Here is a 15,758-nt window from a genome sequence, read left to right on the forward strand (position 1 = left end):
ACTACCTGGCACTGTGTCTAATATGTAGAAAGTGTTGGAATAAAATTTTTGAATGTAAAATATGAACATATGTTATTTCATTTGATAATCTCAGTAATCCCATCAAGAGGTAGTGTTTCACAGACAATACCACCACCCAGAGATAAAGATAACATTTTGTTTCATGACACATATAAAAGTCTTGTGGACAAATAAAACTATGTCTACGTAAAACTGTTCAATAGGGCTTCCCTAGTGGTGTAGTGGTTAAGAATCTGCCTGCCAGTGAAGGGGACATGGGTTCAAGTCATTCCTCTATTGATGGACATTTTACCATCTCTTGGAGTTTCTAGAAATATACTTTTTGTTTTATTTCAAATCCTTCTCACCTCTAGAAAGCCAAGAAATGGTATACCCAGAACCTCTGCTCCCTGACCTTATAACTTAGGGTGTGAAGGGTCTGCTCAGGCTGCTATAACAAAATACCATAGACTGGGTACCAGAAAGCAATAAAATATATTTCTCGCAGTTTTAGAAGCTGGGAAGTTCAAGATCAGGGTGTCGACATTGTTGTGTTCTGGTGAGAGCTCTCTTCCTGACTTGCAGATCGAAGCCTTTGTGCTGTAGTCTCAAAAGGGGCGTGGGGGGAGGAGGGGGGAGAGAGAGAGAGAGAGGACTCCAACGCTCTGGTGTCTCTTTTTATAGGGGCACTAATCCTATCATGATGGCCTCACCTTCGTGACCTCACCTAATACTATTTACCACCCAGACACCCCATTTCCAAATGCCATCTCATTGGGAGTTAGGGCTTCAACGTATGAATTTTGCGGGGACATAATTCAGTTCATAACAGAGTGACTTTTGTCTTCGGTGTTCCTGCTACTCCTCCCTGTAATCTGGCTTCTATTGCAATACCCACCCCTTGATAGTCAGATATGCCTACTTATTCCTTATTGGGTTCCAGGCCCCAGGAAAATCAAGGGATGTAACAAAATACTTGCCTTAAGTGACTGATATTCTATCGCAGTTACTCTCTATGGTTGCCACCTTCCAAGATAGCCCCCCCAATAGTCCCCAGCACCTGTTATTCATACCCTGTGTAGTCCCTTCCAACAAAGTACTAGCCTTGCTCTGTGTGACCAGCAGAATACAGCAGAAGTGACAGTATCTCATATCTAGGATCAGATGACAAAAGATTGTTGGCTTCCATCTAGGGCAGCTCTTTCTGTCTTTCTATCTGTCTAATAATGTCTAGTAATGAAATAAGAAACATAGAGGAGATATTGGTTTGGGATGTATGCAGGGCCACATGCACATTATTAATTACTGTTTGAAGTTTTGCAGCTTTTTTTTTTTTTTTTTTTTGCGGTACGCGGGCCTCTCACTGCTGTGGCCTCTCCCGTCGCGGAGCACAGGCTCCGGACGCGCAGGGTCAGCAGCCATGGCTCACGGGCCCAGCCGCTCCGCGGCATGTGGGATCTTCCTGGACCGGGGCACGAATCTGTGTCCCCTGCATAGGCAGGCAGACTCTCAACCACTGCGCCACCAGGGAAGCCCTGCAGCTTCTTTTTAATGATGCTTAAATGATTTTATCTCATGAAAATTGAGATTTTATATCTGTAACTGATAATAGTTTAGAATAATTGATATATAGACAATCAACTCCCTATGATTATAAGAAGTCAATGGACTCCCCAGCTTCTGGGTATTATTACTATTACTATTTTTAGTTTGTAGTGGCGTGGGAGGGCATGGTGGTAGCTGTGGTTTACTGGAAGCAATTTACTTTCCTGGGAAGTTAAATGATGTTCTTGTACCTATTTGTTGTTATTGGTATATATCTTTTAAATATTTCATATAAAAGACTGCTTTGTTGTTAAGTCTTCTTTGTGGAATCACAAAGCTGAGTATTCTAGAATAGATGCAACAGTATAGTTCCTGTTATTTAATTTAATTGATATATTTTAAATATATAATAAATTCAAAATAATTATGATGAGCTATTTATAGTGAGGGATAGAAAACAATGTCCAAGACAAGTTCTTCCCTCAAGGTACTTATCATCTAATTTGAGAAAATAATGTCACACACACTCATGGGGAAATCTAAACGGCATGCACATCCTTTGAAGAAAAAGGAGATTGCTGGAGCTTTAGGAGTGGGTTTAACCTCAGTCCTTGAAGGACTGGTAAGATTTAGGTAGGCAGAAAAAAGGAAAAGGGACTCCAGGTGAGAGCAAATTCTTCCACATTGTGATATAATATATATCACACCTGCAAGGTGCCTAGGGCAGGTATTCCCACCTACTGAATAGGACATTTTAAACCAGAAAGCAACTTGAGAACTTACCAAGTTAGCTAATGTAAGACAGGGATTGGAAAATTGTAGTCAGCTGCCTGTTGGTTTTTTTTAACATCTTTATTGGAGTATAATTGCTTTACAATGGTGTGTTTCTGCTGTATAACAAAGTGAATCAGCTATACATATATCCCCATATCTCCTCCCTCTTGCATCTCCCTCCCACCCTCCCTATCCCACCCCTCTAGGTGGTCATGACCTACAAACTAAAAATGGTTTTTACAACTTTAAATTGTTATAATTTAAATGGTTATACAAAAACCTCTATTATACCTTTGAGTTTTCCTCTTAGCCTGTGATCAAATACAAACTAAATCCTGCAAAGCCTAAACTACTTACAATCTGGCCCTTTAAGAAAAAGTGTGTCGACCACTGATTTAGGATCTTCATTATCAAATAAAACATTTTTGGATTATTATAATGAAATTAAGATATGGAATTATTACAATACACTTAAATATGGATCATCCTGTAAATATAGTTTTGTATCTGTCTCTTTTCCATCTAAACTTATACCATGTTCTTATTATTCATCATTTTTTCAAAAACATTATTTTGATGCTTGCTTGCTATTCCATTATAGAAATTTGAGATAATTTATTTAAATATTATCCTATTGTTGAACATATAGAACGTACAGATTGCTTCTAATTTCACTCATGAAAAATACAACAGTAAAAAAATCCTTGCACATAAATATTAACATCTTTTAAATTTAATTTATATAAAGCCCTAGAAGCAGAATTACTAGTTCAAAAGTCACAAAATGAACAGTTTAAAGGATTTCAAATGAATATTGCTAAATTGCCCTCAGAAAGGCTGTATACTTTATTCTTCCAATAGTAATGTATGGAAGTGCCTAATTTTGCCACACCTTTGGAAACTCCAGTGCTCTCCTAAATATTTAGCCAACATTATATAGAGGGTGTCTTATTTTAATTTGTTTTGCTGATGATTCTTGACATTAATTTTTTTAATATTCTTAATGGCATTTTGCATTTCTTGATTTATATGTTATTTTGTGTGTGTGTATGTATGGATTTTTTGCCCCTTTTACTATTCAAGCGTACATCTTATTTCATAGATTTGTACATATTCTTTAAAAATGTTCACGTATTAATGCTTGGTCTTTAAAATATTTTGTGGGTGTTTGTCCAAATATATCATTTTATGAAAAGTTTTTCAGTTAATTCTCTTGGGTTTTCTTGATATACTGAATATATTTTAAGGTAGAATATATGATTATGTACAAAATATACATGCTTTTAAATGTCACAATGATAAAAACATAAAGTTCTTAAACTTGAAAATCTCTAGTTAAAGATAATATGTAAGACAATCATTCATCAATTCAGGAGAGTCACACACAAAGCTCTTTATGGAACTCATCTGCCCTAAGGAGGCGTTTAAGTTGTGACCCACTGACGTTCTAAAAGAAAGAAAGTGATTGTACTTTGTTACTTCCTGTGGAACTGTGTGTTTATTAGATACAGGGTCCAGGAATGGATCTGAATGAAAAAAAAAAAACCAAGCCACATTGAAGAGACATGAAATCAAACTACTTGGGTATTTTTCACTCATTTACCATAGATGTATTTACTGCAGATACATAGCACTACACTTGCAGATCACCCGGCTCACGAATTTCTGTTGGGTTTACAAAACTGATATGCTGCCCCCGCTCTTTGCTACTTCACAAATGTCATCCCTCTTTCTAGTTATACTTCCATCCATGATCTCTATCATTTATGCAGCAGTTGGTAGACCGAGTAAACTTTTGAGTCCTACAAACTTTTATATGAGAAAAATTGAACAAAGTAAATAGAAAGGAAGACATAATAAATTTACTTCATTATAGCCTTGAAGCCTCATTTTAATTGAGGCCCAATTTGTTATTCATGTTTAAGCCCTAAGATGGAAATTCTCTCTCTCTCTCTCTCTCTCTCTCTCTGTCTTTCCTTTTGTCTTTCATCTGTGAATATCTGGGTAAAGATTGTGGTTATGGTCCCGTCCCTTTGATCAGCTTGCTATACATATAAACTTACTAAAATATAATAAAGAAAAAAGTGAATATGGGGTATTCTGGGGCTAATGATAAGTCACTGTTAGATTTTTACTACTGATTTTGTCTATGAGATAAAAGTAACACCCTTGGGTGAATGCAGAACAGACAAAAGGGTGATTCAGTTAGAACAATAGTTTTCCTGTGTTACCGATGGTGCTGGGCTTCCGTGAATGATAGACAGGTCAGCTCAATTCCCTAATTAGGAGATCATCTTCATTTCAGAAGGAGGCTGTGTCTCTAATTACACTGATACGCAACAGAGTCTCCAGAGAGAGCTTCAGAAGGATAGAAGGTTGCCAACAGGCAGAACTGAAGACACTTTTTTTTCATTCTGGCTCGTTTCCAAAGGCCAAGATCACACTAATTAAAGCACAGAGGAAAGAATGACCCCTGATTTAAGAGCTTATTTTGCTGCATTTTCCCTTTTTTTCTTAATTTATTTATTTACTTTTATTTAATTTTGGCTGCGTTGGGTCTTCGATACTTCATGCAGGCTTTCTCTAGTTGCGGCGAGCAGGGGCTACTCTTCGTTGTGGTGCACGGGCTTCTCACTGCGGTGGCTTCTCTTGTTGCGGAGCACGGGTTCTAGGCACGCGGGCTTCAGTAGTTGTGGCGCATGGGCTTTGTTGCACGACGGCATGTGGGATCTTCCTGGACCAGGGCTCAAACCCGTGTCCCCTGCATTGGCAGGCAGATTCTTAACCACTGTGACACCAGGGAAGTCCCTTGCTGCATTTTCAATTTCCTTCTGACATTGAGATTACAGGCTGTGTGTTTCCTGGTAACTATGACAACATCCCCATTTTTGTTGTTGTTGTTGTTGGCTGTCCTGGTACTCTCTTAGAGGATTATCTGCTTCAGGCTTCCTCAGTATCTTCCATTTATATTTTACTCCCATGTCTTGAATAAAACATTCACTACAAACGTTTGATTCAAATGTGAATTCAAAACCAGTTACATTGCATTGTTTACTGCACCCAAGCCAGTACTTCAGTAGTTTAATTTATAGAGAGATGATCGAGTAGGTAAATATATGACAGCCACTTGGACATGCTGTTGTGTCATTGTTGTACCACAACTCTTGGAGCAGTGGTACCTCTTGAGCAGAGCCTGGCTAATTTTAGCAGGATTTACTCAATGATGAGTGAAAAGAATGTTCTATTCTAAAAGTAATAGTGATGGGGACTTCTAATGGTGGTTGAATAATTTGAGAGAAACATGTTACGGCATTATAAAACCTGTCCCGACATTGCATTTCTTACATCAGCGAATTTATTTTCCTAGAAGAAAACGTGAAACACCAGTCTTGTGCTCATGAAAACACTCAGTAGAAATCTGTGTCTGTATCCCATGGGGCAATCATGAAGCTTTTATTTTAACATCTAGGTTCAGCCCAGAAATGAATAAGAACAGTCATACAAAAACAGAGTCACGTCTGTTCATTTACTAACAGACTATCGGGAATGAGAGGCAGATTACTTTTTGTGTGAAGCAACATGATTTCTAAGTAAAATGTTTAGGAAAAGACTCATTTCATTCTTGTGCAAGTAATATGAATCATTTGATTCATTGGAGAGGCAGGATTGGTTTAGAGTGTGGACTCCGGGGTCCAATTCCCTGGTCAAAACCCCAGCTCTTTTATTAGCCGTGTAACCTTGGGTAAGGCACTTAAATCTCTCTGTGCTTTAGTTTCCTCATCAGTAACATGATAATGAAAATAATCGCAGCCACCTTAGGATTGTTATAGGGATTAAGTGAGTTAACCTAGGAAAAGATTTAGGGTCCTGGCACAAAGACAGTAGTCCATGTTAAGCATTATTATTTGTTTATAATAATATTAAGTTTTTCTTTACTCCAAATAATAAGTACTATTCATTGGACATAAAAGTTCATGCTACTGCTTTAAGGAAAGGTGGTTATTTCTTCTTTTAAAAAGGATTTTTTAAACATTTTTATTGGAGTATAATTGCTTTACAGTGGTGTGTTAGTTTCTGCTTTGTAACAAAGTGAATCAGTCATACATATACATCTGTACCCATATCTCCTCCCTCTTGCATCTCCCTCCCTCCCACCCTCCCTATCCCACCCTTCTAGCTGGTCACAAAGCACCGAGCTGATCTCCCTGTGCTATGCGACTGCTTCCCACTAGCTATCTATTTTACACTTGGTAGTGTATATACGTCCATATATACACTACACTCTCTCACTCTGTCCCAACTTACCCTTCCCCCTCCCCGTGTCCTCAAGTCCATTCTCTAGTAGGTCTGCATCTTTATTCCTGTCTTGCTCCGAGGTTCTTCATGACCTTAAAAAGGATTTTTTGAAAAGAAAGAAAAAATTTATTAGTATTACTCAGCTTGAGTAAACCCATTATGAAGAATTTTGAGTTTTCATTATTAATACACGGAAAACTTATTTCTTCAGTAGCACCAGTTTAATCACTCACTGGAACCCAGTGAGATCCCAGAATTTCAGTATTTATGGATATTACCATGAAATTTAAGTAACTGTATGTTATTAATTTGAAATTAGAGAAAATTTGCATTTAAAGATGACAGAAATGAGAGTTTTGTGTATGTATAATGTGTCTTAACATTGAAAGGCATAGATGTCTTACTAGATACACATGCTCTCACCATTATGGGAACTTGGAGAATTATTTTAGAGAAAGCCTGTGGAAGCTTTTTCTTGCCGCTGTTAACGTTAAGAAGCACCTTCCATGGTATGCTATGTGAAATGTTCAAAATCTCTAACCTGGGTCATCTTTGATAGTGTGCACAGACCACATATACTATCTGGGTCTGTCTTCTGGGGAGCAAAGATGATAATACTTAGGATTTAAGTTTGAAACTTACTTTGGGGCTTCCCTGGTGGCACAGTGGTTGAGGGTCCACCTGCTGATGCAGGGGACACGGGTTCGTGCCCCAGTCCAGGAGGATCCCACATGCCGCGGAGCGGCTGGGCCCGTGAGCCATGGCCGCTGAGCCTGTGAGTCCAGAGCCTGTGTTCCACAACGGGAGAGGCCACAACAGTGAGAGGCCCATGTACCACAAAAAAAAAAACAACTTACTTTGCTTTTAATGTTGGCATGGCCACATCTCTATGGGACTATCTTATGTTTCTGTTTATGCTCTTCCGAGATTGATGACTACCCCGTTTATACAACGGTTCTGGGGAAGTGGAAACATGTTTGCTCCAGGCCTACTCCTTCACTTTGTTACTATTCTCCCCTCTCACCTGTCTTCCTACAGTCCTCCAGTTTTTGTATTGAAACCTAGTAACTAGCCTAACAGAAGAGTTTGAAATGGACAGAAGAATTAATGCTTTTGGAAGGCATACATATAATATTGAACATGGATTTTGTTAAGTCAGAATTATTATTTTTAGGAAATCCAACCAGAAGACCAATTTAAAAATGTTTCTTAATAGAGATTTTTGATGTTTCTGTCAATAGACTTGTTTTCAAGAATCTGTTTCTTAGAAGTATAATTTGTTTATATTGGTGGAATCACTGAGAATGATTCTCTGGCATCAGGTTTTTTTAATCATCATTTCACAGGTGAAACTAATATGCGGCCAAACTGTGAACCATTTTTCCAGGTCAGTGGTTTTCAGATTTTATGTGCATCAGGATCACCTGGAAGACTTGTTCGCTTGGTGAGCACCACCCATGGAGTTGCTGATTCATAGATCAGGGGTGAAGTTCTAACAATTTCCCAGGTGACGCTAATGCTGCTTGTCTGGGAACCGTCCTTTGAGAACTAGTGATTTAGTTTTACAGAGAGCCCTTGTTCTGAAAGAGGCTCTTTGACTCCCAGGATCTAGGTAAACATTTGCTTAAGGTTGTCAAAATTCCATGCCGGGCATTTTGACAAATTCTGGGGTGGGACTTACGCTCTTGTGTTCCCTCCTGTCTTCTCTTGCCTCTTGGGTTCCTGCTCCCTCTCACACAGTCAGTATTAACTCAGCCTCTGCTAGTTCATATGTGAGCAAAATAAACTCCAGTAAAAATGTTTCAGGGAACCCTAGGAAGGGCTTACAACACTTTCACAAGTCCTTCCACTGGTTCCCCAGTAGCCTGCACCTCGCCGGCTCCAGCCTCTCTCCATTCTTCTGCCTTCTCTCTCTCCTCTCCACTGTCTTCCTTATTCACCTGTCAGGAAGAAGAAAAATCCATCCTTATCTATGAAAAGTGGCAGAACTATCACATTAGTTATTCCACAGATTCTTTTCTCCTGCAAGGTTTCCATGACCTCTCAAATAGCAGAAAATATATTAGTTCCTTTGTACTTCAGAATTCATAAAAATGTTCAGAAAAAATATTTGGAAAAACTTAAATGAAATACCTTTCAGTTATTTTGGCCTCTGTCCTTGGAACATCATTTACTAGAATTATACAAGCTAAGGAATTAAAAACATTTCAGAAATTACCAGAGTTGAAGTTACCATTTCAAGTGTTCCATATTTCAAGAATTATTTTATTAGTCCTAGTGAAATCTGAGCTCTTTGAATGAAATTTAAGATTTTTGTAATAATCTTTCATGAAATGGGGGAATCCATAGAACAAATGGGGAATACAAATACTTCTATACGGGGCCCTGGAACTTTTTAGGTTTCAAAACAAACAAAATATTGGAATAGTCTGTGGAAATTCCTTTTGCCAATTGTAAATATCTTATAAAAATTAACTAATAATTTGTTTATTACTGGAAGACATGAATTGAGAGCTTAAAAGACATAATGAAATCTATATTGTTTTAAAAAATCACCTCTAAAGGCATGGCATTCTCAACAGATGTGTTGGTGGGTAAGAATTCTGTCTCACTGTATGGTACAAGTGTGACCTCTTACTTATTTTTTTAAAGCTAACTTTTCATTTTATTCACTCATCTTCTATAACATTAAAGACTTGCAAATTAAGGAATACATGTAATAACATTAGAACTCCTGATTCTGTATTTCCAATTGCTACATTAGTAAAAAAAAATGAGCGTCCTAGTTCATTGCTAAGCTGAGGCTCTTGGCTCTTGGTGAAAGAACCTTATATGAATATCTCATCCTTTGAATTCTAAATTATATAATGCTTTCCAGAAGACTAGGAATGGCTTTAGAATTTTATAGATCTCTTTCTGACTGACCTAGTTTGTCTCATTTTGTACTTCAGGGAATAGGAGCTTTAATCATTTTTTGGTCTTAAAAAAGGCATTTTACAGAATTGGGAACGACTTTCAAGCCACACAGAGATGCACATTTCTCCATTATTTTGGATAAGTATAAATGTATCTCTGATCTAACAATGCACACACTACATTCCCTAGAGCTAAGAGTAATTTTTTTAGCTTATACTGATTTTTTAATAACTATAGAATCAAATATTTGGCTGTTAAGTTAAACTAGTCCCTGCACTCATCAGATCTCTGTTCTTTTTTTTTTTCCAATTCATCCGCCCTCCCCTTCCCCCTTTGTGTCCACCAGTCTGTTCTCTCTGTCTGCATCTCTACTCCTGCCCTGGAACTAGGTTCATTTGTACCATTTTTCTAGATTCCACATGCGTTAATATACGATATTTGTTTCGCATTAATATTGTGTATGATATTCTACATGTGTTAATGTATGATATTTGTTTTTCTGGCTTACTTCACTCTGTGTGACAGACTCTAGGTCCATCCACATCTCTACAAATGACCGAATTTCATTCCTTTTTATGGCTAAGTAATATTCCACTGTATATATGTACCATATCCTCTTTATCCATTCAACAGTCGATAGACACTTAGGTTGTTTCCAGGTCCTGGCTATTGTAAATAGTGCTGCAATGAACATTGGGGTACATGTGTCTTTTTTTTTAACATCTTTATTGGAGTATAACTGCTTTACAATGTTTTGTTACTTTCTTATGTATAACAAAGTGAATCAACTATACGTATACTTATATCCCCATATCCCCTCCCTCTTGAGCCTCCCTCCTACCCTCCCTATCCCACCCCTCTAGGTGGTCACAAAGCACTGAGTTGATCTCCCTGTGCTATGCGGCTGCTTCCCACTAGCTATCTATTTTACATTGGGTAGTGTATATATGTCCATGCCACTCTCTCACTTTGTCCCAGCTTTCCCTACCCCCACCCCTGTGTCCTCAAGTCCATTCTCTATTTCTCTGTCTTTATTCCTGTCCTGCCCCTAGGTTCATCAGAACCATTTTTTTTTAGATTCCATATATATGTGTTAGCATACAGTACTTGTTTTTCTATTTCTGACTTACTTCAGTCTGTATGACAGACTCTAGATCCATCCACCTCACTACAAATAACTCAATTTCGTTTCTTTTTGTGGCTGAGTAATATTCCATTGTATATATTTGCCACATCTTCTTTATCCATTCATCTGTCGATGGACACTTAGGTTGCTTCCATGTCCTGGCTATTGTAAATAGTGCTGCAGTGAACATTGTGGTACATGTCTCTTTTTGATTTATGGTTTTCTCAGGGTATATGCCCAGTAGTGGGATTGCTGGGTCATATGGTAGTTCTGTTTTTAGTTTTTTAAGGAACCTCCATACTGTTCTCTATAGGGGTTGTATCAGTTTACATTCCCACCAGTAGTGCAAGAGGGTTCCCTTTTCTCCACACCCTCTCCAGCATTTATTGTTCGTAAATTTTTGGTGATGCCATTCTGACCAGTGTGAGGTGATACCTCATTGTAGTTTTGATTTGCATTTCTCTAATAATTAGTGATGTTGGGCATATTTTCATGTGCCTCTTGGCCATGTGTATGTCTTCTTTGGAGAAATGTCTATTTAAGTCTTCTGCCCATTTTTTGATTGGGTTTTTTTTTTTAATACTGGGCTGCATGAGCTGTTTGTATATTCTGGAGATTAATCCTTTGTCTGTTGCTTCGTTTGCAAATAATTTCTCCCATTCTGAGGGTTGTCTTTTCATCTTATTTATGGTTTCCTTTGCTATGCAAAAGCTTTTAACTTTAATCAGGTCCCATTTGTTTATTTTTGTTTTTACCCTCATTACTCTAGGAGGGGGGTCAAAAAAGATCTTGTTGTGATTTATGTCAAAGAGTGTTTTTCCTCTAAGAGTTTTATAGTGTCTGGTCTTACATTTAGGCCTTTAATCCATTTTGAGTTTATTTTTGTGTATGGTGTTAGCTAGTGTTCTAATTTCATTCTTTTACATGTAGCTGTCCAGTTTTCCTAGCACCACTTATTGAAGAGACTATCTTTTCTCCATTGTATGTTCTTGCCTCCTTTGTCATAGATAAGGTGGCCATAGGTGTGTGGGTTTATCTCTGGGCTTTCTATCATGTACCATTGATCTATATTTCTGTTTTTGCACCAATACCATACTATCTTGATTATTGTAGCTTTGTAGTATAGTCTGAAGTCAGGGAGCCTGATTCTTCCAACTCCATTTTTCTTTCTCAAGATTGCTTTGGCTATTCGAGGTCTTTTGTGTTTCCATACAAATTGTAAAATCTTGTTCTAATTCTGGGAAGAATGCCATTGGTAATTTGATAGGGATTGCATTGAATCTGTAGATTGCTTTGGGTAGTATTGTCATTTTCACAATATTGATTCTTCCAATCCAAGAACATGGTATATCTCTCTATCTGTTTATGTCATCTTTGATTTTTTTTCATCAGTGTTTTATAGTTTTCTGAGTACAGGTCTTTTGTCTCCTTAGGTAGGTTTATTCCTGAGTGTTTTATTCTTTTTGTTGCGATGGTAAATGGGATTGTTCCCTTAATTTCTCTTTCTTATCATTTGTTATTAGTGTATAGGAATGCAGGAGATTTCTGTGCATTAATTTTGTATCCTGCAACTTTACCAGATTCATTGATCAGCTCTAGTAGTTTTCTGGTGGCATCTTTAGGATTTTCTATGTATAGTATCATGACATGTGTAAACACTGACAGTTTTACTTCTTCTTTTCCAATTTGTATTCCATTTATATCTTTTTCTTCTCTGATCACCATGGCTAAGACTTCTAAAACTATGTTGAATAATCATGGCAAGAGTGGATATCCTTGTCTTGTTCCTGATCTTAGAGAAGTGCTTTCAGCTTTCACCACTGAGAATGATGTTTGCTGTGGGTTTGTCATATATGGCCTTTATTATGTTGAGGTAGATTCCCTCTATGCCCATTTTCTGGAGAGTTTTTATCATAAATGAGTGTTGACTTTTGTCAAAAGTTTTTTCTGCATCTATTGAGACGATCATATGGTTTTTATTCTTTAACTTGTTAATATTCTTTAATTTGTATCACTTTGATTGATCTGTATATATTGAAAATCCTTGCATCCCTGGGATAAATGCCACTTGATCATGGTGTATGATCCTTTTAATGTGTTGTTGGATTCTGTTTGCTAGCATTTTGTTGAGGATTTTTGCATCTATGTTCATCAGTGATATTGGTCTGTAATTTTCTTTTTTGTAATACCTTTGTCTGGTTTTGCTATCAGCGTGATAGTGGCCTCGTAAAACAAGTTTGGGAGTATTCCTCCCTCAGCAATTTTTTGGAAGAGTTTGAGAAGGATAAATGTTAGCTCTTCTCTTAATGTTTGGTAGAATTTGCCTGTGAAGCCATCTGGTCCTGGACTTTTGTTTGTTGGAAGATTTATAATTACAATTTCAAATTCATTACTTGTGATGGGTCTCTTTATATTTTCTAATTCTTCCTGGGTCAGTCTTGGAAAGTTGTACCTTTCCAAGAATTTGTCCATTTCTCCCAGGTTGTCTATTTTATTGGCATAGAGTTGTTTGTAGTAGTCTTTTATGATCCTTTGTATTTCTGCGGTGTCAGCTGTAATTTCTCCTTTTTCATTTCTAATTTTATTGGTTTGAGTCCTCTCCCTTTTTTTCTTAATGAGTCTGGCTAAAGGTTATCAATTTTGTTTATCTTCTCACAGAACCAACTTTTAGTTTTATTGATCTTTGCTATTGTTTTCTTCATTTATTTCTGCTCTGATCTTTATGATTCCTTTCCTTCTACTAACTTCGAGGGGTTTTGTTGTTCTTCTTCTTCTTTCTCTAGTTGCTTTAGGTGTAAGGTTAGATTGTTTATTTGAGATTTTTCTTGTTTCTTGAGGTGCGATTGAATTGCTATAAACTTCCCTCTTAGAACTGCTTTTGCTGCGTCCCATAGGTTTTCGGTTGTTGTGTTTTCATTGTCATTTGTTTCTATGTATTTTTAATTTCCTCTTTGATTTCTTCAGTGATCTCTTGGTTATTCAGCAATGCACTGTTTAGCCTCCATGTGTTTGTGTTTTTTACAGGTTTTTTTTCCTGTAATTGATTTCTAATCTCATAGCGTTGTGTTGGAAAAGATGCTTGATATGATTTCAATTTTCCTAAATTTTCCGAGACTTGATTTATGACCCAAGATGTGACCTCTCCTGGAGAATGTTCTGTGTGCACTTGAGAAGAAAGTGTATTCTGCCACTTTTGGGTGGAATGTCCTATAAATATCAATTAAATCTATCTGGTCTATTGTGTCATTTAAAGCTTGTGTTTCGTTATTTATTTTCTGTCTGGATGATCTGACCACTGGTTTAAGGAGGGTGTTTTAGTCATATCACTCAATCTGAGATTTAGTTTTCTTGTCTCTGAAATTTGGAAACCTACCTCATGAAGGATGTTTAAAGGATTAAATATGATTGCATGGTGGCAAAATAGGAAAAGGATCCTGGGCAGAGGGAACAGCATAGAGGAAGTATGGAGTCTTAACATGAGTGCTTAAAGTTTGGGAGACAGTATAGCTGGAGGCAGGGCACATGTGCAGCAGGTATGGGGATAGAAATGGGCTCCTATGGAGATACTTAAAAGGGAGGCCTAATCTCTTTTTGGAAGGTCAAGGAAATGATATCTAAGCTGAGGTCTAAAGCAGAGAGGGAGGATATCTGGTCAATATGGTAGACTGAGCTGAAGTGACAAATATCCCATACCACTTCAAATATACAGTGATGTAGAAAAAAAATACAACAAGAAGGGTGTGATATGAAGCCAAACTCAAAGCAAGGAAGCTATGGTAGATTAAAGATGGTGACAAATTCTTTACTACTACCCATCTTGTTGAGAGGTGGTGACTGTTTACTCTCCCCTTGAGCTGGGTTGCCTTGGTGACTAGCTTGACCAGTAGAAGATGGCTGAACTAACAGTCTGGGACTTATGAGGCTAGGTTGTAAGAAGTCTTGTAAGTCTTGTAAGAAGCTTTGGCCCAAAACTCTTTGAAGAGTTCTTGGAGTCCTGAGGCACCATGTAAGAAGCCCAACTATCTTGAGGGAAAGACCATGTGAAGAAGCCCTGAGACTATATGGAAAGTGACAGTTGGATTAAAATTTGAAAATTCGTCAATATAATTTACCACATTAACAGAATAAGGGAGGGGGGAAAAGCCATGATCATCTAAATAAATGCTGGAAGCATCTAACAAAATACAAAATCCACCCATGATAAATATTCTCAGCAATGTAGGAATAGAAGAGAACTTCCTAAACCAAATAAAAGGCTTCTACAAAAAAACCTATAGTTAGCATCACAATTAATGGTGAAAGACTGAATGATTTCCCTCTGTGATTAGGAACAAAGCAGGCAATCTGTTCTTATCACTGTAATTCTATATTGTACTAGAAGTCTAAACCAGTGCAATAAAGCAGGAAAAAGAAATAAAAGACATATAGAGATGAAGAAGTAAAACTATCCTTTTTTTCCCCACAGATGACATGACTGTGTATGAGAAAATCCTAAGAATTACACCAAACAGTCACTAGACCTAACAAGTGAGTTCAGCAAGGTCTCAGGATATAAGTTCATCATAATACCAAAACCAATTGAATTTTTATATGTTGGCAACAAATAAACAAGAGATATATCATGTTCACTGATAGGTAGACTTAATATTAAGATAACAATTCTGCCAAAATTGATCTATAAGATTCAACACAATCATAGTGCCAGGATATATTTTTGTATAAATTGAAAAACTGATCCTAAAATTTATATGGAAATACCTAGGACCAGGAATATCCAAAACAATTTTGAAAAAGAGTAACAAAGTTGGAGTATAACAAAGTTATAGTACAGTACTTGATTTTGAGACTTATTAAAGCAATGTAATCAAGACCATATGGTGTTGGTAAAAGGACAGATATACAAATCAACAGGACAGAATAGAGAGTCCAGAAATAGACCCACACATATATGGTCATTTGATTTCTGATAGAGGCCATTCAATGGGAGAGGACAGTTTTTTTTTATGTAGTGCTAGAAGAACTGGCTATCCATATAGAACAAAATAAACTTCAACACTTAACTCACCCAATACACAAAATTCACTCAAAATGGATTATAGAT

Source organism: Mesoplodon bidens, assembly GCF_964165515.1.
Source record: "Mesoplodon bidens genome assembly, chromosome: 6".
Taxonomy (NCBI): domain Eukaryota; kingdom Metazoa; phylum Chordata; class Mammalia; order Artiodactyla; family Ziphiidae; genus Mesoplodon; species Mesoplodon bidens.